General features: G+C 41.4%; 2 protein-coding genes across 2 annotated transcripts in view; both read right to left on the reverse strand.

Annotated features, from left to right (window-relative positions):
• The window catches only part of LOC105487510 (mitogen-activated protein kinase kinase kinase 4), a 194,320-nt gene that overhangs the window by 170,083 nt on the left and 11,131 nt on the right, over positions 1 to 13,106 (reverse strand). The window lies entirely within an intron of this gene.
• The window catches only part of LOC105487631 (uncharacterized), a 78,062-nt gene that overhangs the window by 2,741 nt on the left and 62,215 nt on the right, over positions 1 to 13,106 (reverse strand). The gene's annotated exons all lie outside the window — the stretch shown is intronic.

Below are 13,106 nucleotides of genomic sequence, written 5' to 3' on the forward strand. Positions count from 1 at the left end.
GAGCAGGGAAAGAGGAGGAGGGAGTGAGGGGGGACTGCGGTTTTACACAGAGTGGTCATAGCAGGCCTCCTGGGAAGGTGAAAGTTGAGGGAAGTCTTCAAAGAGACGAGGGGACTGGCCATGTGGGTAGGTAGGGAAGGGCATTCCAGGTGGAGGGAGCAGCCAGTGCCTGTATGTTTATTTTTATTTTTATTTCACTTTAAGTTCTGGGATAGATGTGCAGAACGTACAGGTTTGTTACATAGGTAAACATGTGCCGTGGTGGTTTGCTGTACCTATCAACTTGTCACATAGGTATCAAGCCCTGAATGCATTAGCTATTTCTCCTGGTGTTCTCCCTTCTCTTGTTCCCCACTGACAGGCCCCAGTGTGTGATGTTCCCCTCCCTGTATCCATGGGTTCTCATTGTTTAGCTCCCGCTTAGGAGTGAGAACATTCGGTGTTTGGTTTTCTGTTCCTGTGTTAGTGTGCTGAGGATGATGGTTTCCAGCTTCATCCATGTTCCTGCAAAGGACACGATCTCATTCCTTTTTAGGGCTGCTTAATATTCCATGGTGTATACGTACCACATTTTCTTTATCCAGTCTATCACTGATGGGCATTTGGTTGGTTCTATGTCTTTGCTATTGTGAAGAGTGTTGCAATAAACATACGTGTGCATATATCTTTGTAATACAATGATTTATAACCCTTTGGGTATATACTCAGTAATGGGATTGCTGGGTCAAAAAGGTGAGTGCAATTGTAGGAACTCTGGATTCCACTCTCAAGGAAATGCAGGGCTGTTGGAGTGTTCTGAATAGAGGAGTTAAGTTTCAAAATGTATTTATGTGTTAAAGGAATCAGTAAGGATGCTGTACTAAAAGCAAGGGTGGAATTAAGGGATTAAGGGGCTAGTGAGGAGACCCTAATGGTCATCAAGGTGAAGAAGTAGCCATGACTTGGGTCAGGGTCAGGGGAAGTAGTTATTCTGATGTAATAATGCATAGGATTAGCACACAGGCAAGTTAAGAGACTGCCCTACAAAATACACTTTTCACTTTTAAAAAAGAGCAAAACAAATTCCTTTAACCATCTCGCCTAGTAGGATTTGATTCACAGAAATGTAATCTGTACACATTATTTCATAACACATTTTCCATGTAAGCAAGTTATACCCATAGTTTTCATCAGAAAGTTATTATCAAAAAAATGTAAAACAAGAGTTTCTCGTTTGTTCGAAACCTAGCAAGAATATTGCATATTTTCTTTTCTACTTACATTTTCGACACTGAAATGTTCCTAGGAAATCACAATAAAAGGAACTATGGAAAAAATATGTCAAAGGTTCCTGCCAGAGTTAAATACATGCATCCATGAGGAAAGGAACTACTGTCTGTGGAATGTCTTGAGAGCTCAAGGAATCTGCCTTCAAAGTTCCTTTGGACAAAGACGCCTCTGAGCTTGCATTCTTTTCTCTGGGGGTATAAATGATGCTTTGCAAAAAGGGGAAACCATTTAGAAGCAGAATCAATGCAAAGCTTTTTAGGGACGGACAGGCACTGGCAACAGAAGAGAGCTTGCCGCACCCAGCGAGTGGCTTTGGGGAGAACACAGGCACTCACAGAGCACACGATGGACGCTGATGTCTTCTTTGGACCCGCTTCTTACCTTGTTCAACCACTGGGGTCATAAGACAATGGAGAGGCACACAGAAAACTGCAAATGCCACTCTTGAATGGATTTATTTCTTAATTTTTATTTTTTTGACCTTTGCTCTTGTTTCCCATGCTGGAGTTTCACTCTTGTTGCTGGAGTGCAATGGCGCAATCTTGGCTCCCTGAAACATCCAGAATCAAGCGATTCTCCTGCTTCAGCCTCCTGAATAGCTGCGATTACACCCACTATTATGCCCGGTTAATTTTTTGTATTTTTAGCAGAGATGGGGTTTCACTATGTTGGCCAGGCTGGTCTCGAACTCCTGACCTCAGGTGATCCACCTACCTCAGCCTCCCAAAGTGCTGGGATTACAGGCGTGAGTCAACACGCCCGAACTTGAATAGATTTATTTCTTATTTATTTCTTATTTCTTATTTCCCAAATGTTGGGAAACAGTTTAATGGCAATGATACTCAAAGTCTGGGCTTTCTGTTTTTCTAACTTTTTGTTTTTTTGTTTTTTGTTTTTTGTTTTTTAACTCAATAAAGTGCTTAATGTTTTTTAGTCCCCTTTGTGCTGCTATAATAGAATACCCAAGACTGGGTACTTTACAAAGAGCAGGAATTTCTTTCTTTTTGTTTTTTGAGATGGAGTCTCTTTATTAAATAACTCCAGCAGGGCTGTCATAAAAACATTGCAAAAAACTAACTGAAAATGTATGGCTGATTCTTAATTATGATCTGAAATGGAACATAGTCCTTTCATTCCTATTTATTGATGCCTACCTGTGCCAGGCAATCTGCTGACTCTGGCAATGAACAATGAAGAAGGCAAACACCATTCTTATCGTCAGTTAGCTTACAGACTAGTGAGGCAGACAGACAAGTAATTAAAATGAAGTGCTACAATGTTCTTGTGGGGACAGTATGGCTCATTATGGGAGCAAGACAAAGATGTAAAGAGTGTGTGTGTGTGTGTGTGTGTGTGTATGTGTGTGTGTGTGTGTGTGTGTGTGGGCTGGCAGGTGGAGGGAAAGCCTCCCCCATCATCTGCCCTCAAAATGGACCCTGTTCCCTGCTCCCATCTCTCTAGCTGTCAGTCTTCTGAGCTCGAGCGCTTCGGTCACTCTTGGCTTCTCTTGCTCCTTCACCCTTCATATCTCATCACTCAACAAGTTCTGCTGATCTGAAGGTTGTCATTTCTGGAGACCGTCTCCCCTTCCACTCCTAATCCATCTAGATCACTCCTCACCTTGACTACTAGAAGAGTCTCCCAGCTTTTCTCCGGGGTCTAGTCCTGCTCTCTTCGGTTCTGTCTCCTACACATTGATCTACCTAAAATGCACCTCTGACCACGTGACTCCCCTGCTTTAAAACTTTTGATGGGCTGCCTATGTATGGGCTAAAGATGAAGTCCAAGTTGATTAAAGCCCCAAAGCCTCCATGCGCCAGGCCCGCCTACCTTTCCAACTCCCCTGCTTACTCCTCCTTATCTCTCACTCTGTGCGCCAACAGGGCTAAACTACTGATAGGTCCTCTGGTGCACCATGCTCTTTAGTGCATTTGCTGCTGTGTCCCATGGGCCTGTCCCCGCTGCCAGTACCACCCGCTTCCCACACGGTGTCTTCCCCCTGCTTGGCTGGCCACATGCTGGTGCTCATCCCCTTTGACTCAATTCAGGCGTCTTCGCTTAGGAAGCCTTCCCTGCCCGCCCCACCCAGACCAAGCTTCTCTGTGTTCTCAGAAAACCCTGTGCACACACTAACATTTGCATATTCTAAACGCTATTATAATCATTTCTCTATGGCTCAGTTTCCCTCCTTAGCTTTTTTTTTCCTTCTTAGTTTTTGACCTCCTGGAGGACAGGGATTACCTCCTTCATCTTTGCATGCCTCACCCCTGGCACGGTCCTGACAGAGAACAGGAGGTCAGGACACATTTGTTTAATGAAAGAATGGCTGTTGCAGATATTACATGTGGTTACTTCTCATCTCAAATGAGTGTGATATTAGCATATGAGCCAGTAAAATAATGGAGCTTTGGTTTCCCAAAAGAGGACTCCCAAAGAGGAATCATTGTTTTAAGACTCCTGAAAGTTGCTGATTTCAATGAGGTAGGTAATAATATATACATTTGTCTATGTTTAATAAACACAATGGTTCCCAAGGTTTCATTACAAAGGAACTATAAAATCAATATATACTCTGTTGAATCATTTTAAGTGCTAAAATATAGCACAACACCAGGCCTGAGTCATCATTTAACTTGTTTCTGGAGTAGTTGGAGGTAAACAAACTGGTAGGAGACTGGCACCTAGGCTGGTTCCGTGAATGACACACTGCCTGCTCATACCATCATTCAAAATAGGAGATTACCAAAACAACACGCTTAACTTCAGATAGCCCAGGCATTTGCTCCGTTCTCGTAAGTAGGTGTGCCTATCTTTAAAAGCAGTTATTTTTGCAACCACTCTAGGGAAATTTAAAGAGGTCTTTGGAAGGAGAGAGATCCCAGGAAGTGTTCGGCCAGCAAGCAGAGGCCAGCTAGATTTTAAATGATTGCCAAAGAAAGCAAACTACCTACACATAATCTACAAAGTTTGTAAATGAAAATTGACCGCACTCCTCTAACCATATGTCATTTGAACTTCAAATTACAAACTATACAATCACTATAAAGAAGTCTGTATTTTTTTTTTTTTTGAGAGGGGCAGGGAAAATAAGCATTTTATCATAAAAAGTATCGTAGATACCACTTCTCTTAATAAAACATGCTTAGTTTTAGCACAGTGACTATTTGGAGATTTTTACAGTGTACTTCAGTCGTCTTTATTTATAATATGGGTATGGGGTAAAATATCAAACCACAACACATTATATACATCCATGTGAACCTTCCCTCTCTGCCCAGAGCTATTTCTGTCTTCCTTCTTAAGACTAAATTTAAAAAGTGATCTTGTCAAACCGCGATGAATTGTTACCTGAATGGCAAAGAACTTGCTAACTGGAGGTAAATTCAGTCTTCTTTGAGTATTCTTTTATGTAACAAATTGAATATACTCTTTGTACTTCTGTACCCTCGAAGAAAGGGGAATGTTTAGCAAAACAGTTGGATTATTCCCAAGAAAGCTTGAACACATTTTCTAAAACATTTTTGAAATGAAACATTGCTCTTAACCTAAAAAAAATGAAACAGTATAGTTTGGCACAGCACTCATCTAAAAATAGGTCTTTGGTGAATAAGCTTTCTGCCCATAACACTGAGGCTGTGTGTTGTGCACTTGTGTGCACATGCCCAGAGGTGCCTGCGTGTTGTACCATGTAGTTGGAAAATAGTAACTTTAGCTAAAAAACAAACAAACAAAAAAACCCCAAAAAACAAAACAGATTTTAAAAGAGGCCTTTGGTGTAATTCCTTAGCAAAAACTAAAACCTAAACGTTTGTTGAAATGCTTTCAAGAAATTGTACACATAGGAAATCATGGTTTTGTTTCCTAAATGCAAAACCTCAAAATATATGTGAGATATAATCCAGAAAAATGAGTCTGGCCTTTTATATCTAAAGTAAAAAAATTTAAAAACGTTTTATAAAACCTAAATATGTGACTTCTTTTAATGACTGATTATCTTGTGCTATGCTGGCTCTAACTGGATTTCTGGCTCTTCCCTGGCTGTTTTGTTTCTATCTACCTAGGGTTTTACTCTGTAGTGGGATGGTCCTTTTGCTTTGAGGAAATTAGGGGGTGGAGAGGAAAGGAACTCAGGCAAATATATGTTGTAGTAGTGGTATGAGGTGTGTGAAGATGTATTTTCAGTATAATTTTAGCTATAATGGGCTTATGTGTTAATTACTTTTCTTGGTCATCAAATTATGAAAAGAAATCCTTTATGTAATTTTATTAGTATTTTTCTTTCAAAGGAAATATGAAAATAAACTAAGAGGGAAAAAAATGATTAACGGAGGGCTATGGATATGCCATTATAGCTTTAACAATAGTGTAAGTTGAAACTCTACTCATGTGCCTCACAAAAAAACCAGACTGTGATTATCTGTAAATGTGCCTTTCCACTTTAATTAGTCCCGAATCTGCAAGTCTACATTCTCCTTGAAATTAAGATACCATTGAATAATAATGTAACTGGCCCTAAGCCTATCATCAAAAGCAATTGTAAAAGTATCTCCTAGAGTTCACTAATTATATTCCCAATCTAGCAAACATACAAATTTGTACTTATTTGCTCCATAGCTTCTAGGCAATAGCCGTTGAAATCATTAAGGTAAAAATTGAGGATAGGTGGCACCCAGTGGCTCCTGCCTGTAATCCCAGCACTTTGAGAGGCCCAGGCTGGCAGATCGCTTGAGCTCAGGAGTTCAAGACCGGCCTGGGCAACACGACAAAACCCCATCTTTACAAAAAATACAAAAAACTAGGTGGGCATGGAGGTGGGCAGCTGTGGTCCCAGCTACTTGGGAGGCTGAGGTAGGAGGATTGCTTGAGCCTAAGAGGTGGAGGCTGCAGTGAGCCATGACAGCACCACGTCACTCCAGCCTGGGTGACAGCACAAGACCCTGTCTCAAAAAAACCCCAAACCAAAACCAACACAAAATGAAAACCTGAGGATATTCTGAGTTTTTACAATGTCTAGATTCCTAACAACAAATAAGGCATAGGTTACTCTGAGGTAGTTTCCACATGTGATATTGAGTTCTCTCTCTGTTTGACTAGAAAAAACTTTTGGTGATGCGAGGGGAAATGGTTTCATTAAAAATGTGATTGAAAAATAAAAATATCCTGTTGTTTGATCCGTATCATTCGTTTCCTAGAAATGCTGGTAAATATTTTTATCTTTCTTCTGGGCATTGGCACATTGACACAGTTACAAGTAATCTTTGATCTGTAGATGCATAAAAGATAACAGAGTTTGAACATAAACTAGTCAAATAAAATTCTTCTTTTGCTTTGGAAAAGACATTTCTGAGAAATCCAATAGATTACATACATATAGTTGTTCTTTCTTTTCTTTTGTTTTCTTTCTTTCTCTCTTTCCTTCCTTCCTTTCTTTGTTGTTGTTTTTTGGATTTTTTTTTTTTTGGTTTTTTTTTTTTTGAGATGGAGTCTTACTCCATCGCCCAGGCTGGAGTGCAGTGGCACGATCTTGGCTCACTGCAACCTCCGCCTCCCAGGTTCAAGTGAGTCTCCTGCCTCAGCCCCCCAAGTAGCTGGGACTACAGGTGCGTACCACCAAGTCTGGCTAATTTTTGTATTTTTAGTAGAGACCAGGTTTCACCATGTTGGCCAGGCTGGTCTCGAACTCCAGACCTCAAATGATCCACCTACCTTGGCCTTTCAAAGTGCTGGGATTACAGATGTGAGCCATCATTGCATGTAGTTTTAATAGTTGCTGAAATACATACTTAATGTCACAGATAATTCTGATATTCAAAACATGCTGGTTGTTATAATGACATCAAAAAGCAATAGCAAATACTTTATGGTAGTAATGCCTCCGATCTATTTATTTATTTATTTTTAAGACAAGGTCTTGCTCTGTCACCCAGGCTGGAGTGCAGTGGTGCGATCATAGCTCACTGCAGCCTTGAACTCCTAGGTTCAAGGGATCCTCCCACCTCAGCCTCCCGAATAGCTGGGACTACAGGTGTGTACCACCACACTCAGCTAATTTAAAAAATTTTCTTTTTTTTTCAGAGAAGAGGTCTCACTATATTGCCCAGGCTGGTCTTCTGGACTCAAGCAATTCGCCCACCTCAGCTTCCCAAAGTGCCAGGATTACAGGTGGGAGCCACCTTGCCTGGCTCTGATCTCATTAATTAAAAATTCATAAACCACTCCCCAGCAGCATTTTCTGTACACATTCAGAGCATTTGTTGCCCTCAATTTCCTTATTTAAATGGCAAAGGCCAACTTATTGTCAATTATACCTTAAAGTCTTTTTTTATTCATTGATAAGATTTCTCCTTTAATAACACAGGAAGGTTGCGTGCGGTGGCTCACGCCTGTAATCCCAACACTTTGGGAGACTGAGGCAGGAGGATAACTTGAGGCTGGGAGTTCAAGACCAGCCTGGGCAACATAAGTGAGACCCCATCTCCACCAAAAAAAAAAACAAAAAAAACTTAGCTGGGCGAGGTGGCACGTGCCTGTAGTCTCAGCTACTCAGAGTGCTGGGGTGGGAGGATTCCTTGAGCCCAGAAGTTCAAGGCTGCAGTGAGCCAGGATGGTCCTACTGCACTCCAGCCTGAGCAACACAGCGAGACCCATCTTGAAAAACAAAGAACAACAACAAAAAGGGAAAAAATGTGTCAAATAGATTGAAAGAAAACCTTGACAGGATGACTGTCAAAAAAGCACACGGAGAAGCAGTCCAGTAAAGATAAAAGAAGTGTCAATAATATCGAAATGAGGAATCCACCTGAGGGGCAGCTCAGTGTATTGTGATAAAAGAAAGATAACATAAACATGGGTATGCTGAGGGAGCAGGGTTAAAGCAATCACTTGTAAAGAGTTTCAAAGAAAATAAATGGGGAGATTTCAAAGAAAATAAATGGGGAGATTTCCTTTCCCTATTCCCTAGCAATAGGGAAAGGAAAAATAAACTTATGATTTGCTATACTTTCTAATTCTAATAAAAATATCTTAAGTGATGCTGCAGAGGAGACATATCTGAAGGAGAATTGGCAGGTGGGGCAGCAGCTGGTGCAATAAATAACAACTGGGAAAGAAAGAATTTGATAAGGTTGAGTAAGAGATGGCCTCTGATTTAACTCGTCAATAAATTCTCTTTTCAATGGTTAGGGGGCAAGTGATGGTTACTACATACAAAACAAACATTTATAAATAAATTAGATCCCAAGACAAAAAGCAAGCAGGCAAACAAAGGTAGACAAAAGTTAGGGTCTACACCACCCCAACGAACGGAACGTTTTAATGTTCACTTCCTTTTTTTTTAACGTCATGAACTGGTTATAAAGCAATGAACTAAATGGCAATGGGCTTGGTCCAATTTACGTAATATAATTTCATGACTTTTCTAATAGAACTGCTACCCAAAGTCATTGTCGGCAGGCTTCAGACAATCAACCCAATGCACCCAATATCTTTGGGTGACGCGACTTGTTGCTGGGCCACACCATCCAGTCACAACCCTCACACAGAACATGACTCCCAAGCCTGCCTCCCACCCACAGAAAAACCAACCCCAACAAAATGTGTTTCGAAGGTGCTCAGGAAAGGTGTTCTCATTCTCCCGGGGGTAGCCCCAGATGTCAGTGTCCAGAGGCCTGTCTCTGGCACATCCCTTTCTGCAGAGATAACATTTCTGCCCTCCTGCCTGGGGGCAGTGGGAGGAGAGTCTTAATGGCTAGGAATTCTGTAGGAAGCAGTGAGTGAAGGAAGGGCCAATGCTTTCTCTATCGATTTTCAATCACTCCCTTCTTGTCCCTGGGTCTGGGCTGTATCTGAGTGTGGTGCTTCTCCAGAATTCCTGGGCTGCCCTTTCTTCTGCATCTCCATATCATGGGTGTCTACATGGGCTCGCTCCAGCCTGGAACATCAGTGATCACTTCTTTCGCCTTTCGGCGCACTGGAAGCCCACCGTCTTTTCCACCAGCGACTACCCTCTCATTCTGATCGCTGAGGAGGGAAGGACTTTTTATGCCTCCACTACCCTTGTGGTGGGCCTCTCTCAGGAGGGGCTCCCTGTGAACGGGTAGTGAGACATTTCAGCCAAAATTCCACAAAGTGATGAGCACTTTCAGGTCCTGTAATGAATACACTGTTTTGGTCACTGATGCTATTATTTCTGTGTTTGGCTTCGTCACACAGATTTTAAGTTCCTGGCTTAAATATAAATAATTTATATTTATTTATTTTTAATTTATATGTATTTATATTAAATTAATTTAATTTAAATTTATTTATATTTATATTTATTTTTGAGACAAGGTCTTGCTCTGTCACCCAGGCTGGAGTGCAGTGGTGTGGTCATAGCTCCCTGCAGCCTTGAACTCCTAGGTTCAAGAGATCCTCCCACCTCAGCCTCCCGAATAGCTGGGACTACAGGTGTGTGCCACCACACTCAGCTAATTTAAAAAATTTTCTTTTTTTTAAAGAATTTAAAAAATTTTCTTTTTTTATACATAATCCTAGCTTATTTATTTATAAACCTTTATATCAACATGCCAGGAATAGAGTAGCTGAACAAGAAACCAGTGGGCTCATGTTTGAGTCTCAGAAAGAATGTTTTCTGTGCACCAATGCATGTGCGACCATACCTTTGTTCATTGTCAAGCCTGTGACATCATACTCCACTGTCCCCCTAAAAGCCTATGTCTTCCTCCATGTTTCCTCGTCTTCCAAAGCTCTCCTCCTTTGATGCTGGAGTTCCTTAGGGACTATGCCTTGACCTCTCTTCCCTTCTCACCCTGCATGTGGACTCCTGAGGCTTCAAGGCGGCTCTCTGTGCTGGGAACTCCATGCTTACATTCCTCAGACTACATGTATGTCTGATACCTGTCTATATGTTTTTACTTGAACATTCAACCTACCCGTCAACTTCCCATATTCCCTGCCATCTCTTGCTAGTCCTGTGTTCTCCTGTATCAGTGAACATCATCACCTTTTACACAAACCAGAAACTTGGGTTCTGTACTCCATTTCTTCCTATTTCTTGCCTACCACTCTACCCCTACTTCCCAATCCAATCCATCCAAGTCCATCCTTGGCCCTCTGCTTCCCTAGACACTCACCATTATCCTGGTTCAGGCCACGGTCACCTTGCACGTACATTATTTTAACATCCTCCTAACTGAATCCTACCCACAGCACTGCCCCGCTGAAATGTCAACCCAATATGTCACTCCCTGGTATGTTGTTAAGACTTTCATGATCTGATCTTGGTTTACTTCTCCAGCTTCACATTTTGGCAATACCCATCTCACAGGCACTATCAGTTGTGCTTATATCCTCCAATGTGCGTGCCTTTCAATTAGCTCTAGATCTTACAAATATTCTTCCCTCTGCCTGAAAGATTATTCCTTCCATCCCCATGCCCTCAGCCAACTTTTCTCACTCATTCTTCCTTCAGATATCAGCACAGAAATGACCTCAGAAGTCTCTCCTGACCGTCTCCATCGATGCTGGGTTAGGCCTCCAATGGACACCCACCACCTCTTCCCCACTGTGGGTTTCCCGCACTGAGTGTAATTGCCTGTGTCCATGTCTGTCACCCCTACTCACCTGTGAGCTCAGTGTGGGCTATGGCCATGCCTGCCTGTTCTTCATTTCAGCTTTGTCCCGGGGCCTATGATATGGTGCACAATCGACATACATTTGTTGCATGAATACATGGAAGAATAACCAATATTTTACTGCCTTTCATTTTAATCTTTGGTTTTCTAATAACTTTTTATTTCTATTTACAATATTTATAATGTAAAGTTTTCAAAAGACAAACACTTTGCAATTATGCAATTGAAAATGTTGGGCCAGGTGTCATGGCTCTTGCCAATTATGCATTTGAAAATGTTGGGCCGGGTGTCGTGGCTCTTGCCAGTTATGCATTTGAAAATGCTGGGCCGGGTGTCGTGGCTCTTGACAATTATGCATTTGAAAATGTTGGGCCAGGTGTAGTGGCTCTTGCCTATAATTCCAGCACTTTGGCAGGCTGAGGTGGGCAGATAACGTAAGCCCAGGAGTTCAAGACCAAACTGAGCAACATGGTAAAACTCCATCTCTACAAAACAAATAAAAATGCGCTGAGTGTGTTAGTATGAGCCTATAGTCCCGGCTACTTGGGAGGCTGAGGTGGGAGGATCACCTGAGCCTAGGGGAGTTGAGGCTGCAGTGAGGCAAGATTGTGCCACTGCACTCCAGCCTGGGTGATAGAGTGAGACTCTGTCTCCAAACATAAAATAAATAAAATAAAGAAAATGTTGGAAGTTGACTTATTTATTCATTCCAACATGTTTAATTATTTTCTGATGTAATTGAACCAAAGAAAAGATCCACCCCAATCAGCGAAGTCCCAGAGGGATCAAAGAAGGAATTTTACAGCTTTCTCAGATTATCACCCATGAGGAGATTGCATAGGCACCAAGGTGATTTGGGAGCTAAGAAATAGGCTTAGTCATCTCTCAGGTGAGGCTTCCAGATGCAGGTATAGATTTCAGCTTATTGGCCAGAGTTTCCTATACTAAACAATATTCCTATTTTCTTTAAAGTTATTTCTTGAAAGGTAAGGAAAATGTAAAGATTCATACCTACTGTGCCTTTCTTTACTATCACATAAATTTGCATAAAAGTAATCATTAGTTGTCTGTCTTTGAGATTTTCATGTGTCGGGGGTGTGTGTATGTGCGTGTGTGTGTGTGTGTGTGTTTGGAGAAGATTTAATTTAAAACTTTTTTTAATAATTAAAAACCCAAACCCTTTATTATTAGGCTTCTACATTCTTTATTACTGACTGTTATTTAAAGTCAAGGGTTGAAGCTAGTGCCCATGTAGACTGCAGGGGAAAGTTTCTTAAAGGGGTGCTAGGAAGAAGCCATTCACTAATTAATTCTGATTATTCATTTTGCTGATGATAATGAAATTAAGAATTGGGCTGGCAAATGTTTTGCTGAGCACTTAGAAAGGAAATAGGAGACCGAATGCTCAGAAAAAAAATCAGGACATGGTGATCCTGATAAGCAGTGTGAAGGAATAGCAAGAGAATGGTTTTTGGAGTCAGATAAGACTGTAACTTAAACCCATTCCTTTACCTCTAAGCTTCATTCCACTCATCTCTTAAATTGTGGCAGTAATAGTTTATTTTGGTGAGTATTGTAGGCTTTAGATATATTGTGTGAAATTCATAGTGCCTTGTAGCCACACAATGAATGGTAGTCTGTGTTTCCTTTTTCAGTCTGATGAGTAAGCAGGTAGATGAGAAGATTGCTTCTGGTGCAATGCAAATCAATTTCCCAATAAGCCATTGCACAGGGATGCTCACACTAGCCTTGTGCAAAAAGCAGAAGCATGAAGTGAAATTATAGCAGGTGACATTACTGTATCCAAAAATTCTTGCTGGATAGATCACCATCCACTTAAAGAGTGTTTTCTAGTGCCATGTCAGAGGGTTGTGTCATCAGTCCAGTTCTATTCTGTGCTTCTATCATGACTTGGAAAAGGAACACTGGAAGGGATAGGTAATATTTTTTTAAAAACGGCTGGATGTGGTGACTTGTGCTCATAATCTCAGCTATATGGGAAACTGAGGCAGGAGGATCACCTGAAGTCAGGAGTTTGAGACCAGCCTGAGCAACATAGAGACCCCGTGTGTGTCTAAAAATAAAACAAAACAGCTGGGTATGGTGGCTCAAGCCTGTAATCCCAGCACTTTGGGAAGCCAAGGCAGGCAGATCATGAGGTCAAGAGATCGAGACCATCCTGGCCAACATGGTGAAACCCCC

This window comes from Macaca nemestrina, chromosome 5, assembly GCF_043159975.1.
Source record: "Macaca nemestrina isolate mMacNem1 chromosome 5, mMacNem.hap1, whole genome shotgun sequence".
Classification (NCBI taxonomy): Eukaryota; Metazoa; Chordata; class Mammalia; order Primates; family Cercopithecidae; genus Macaca; species Macaca nemestrina.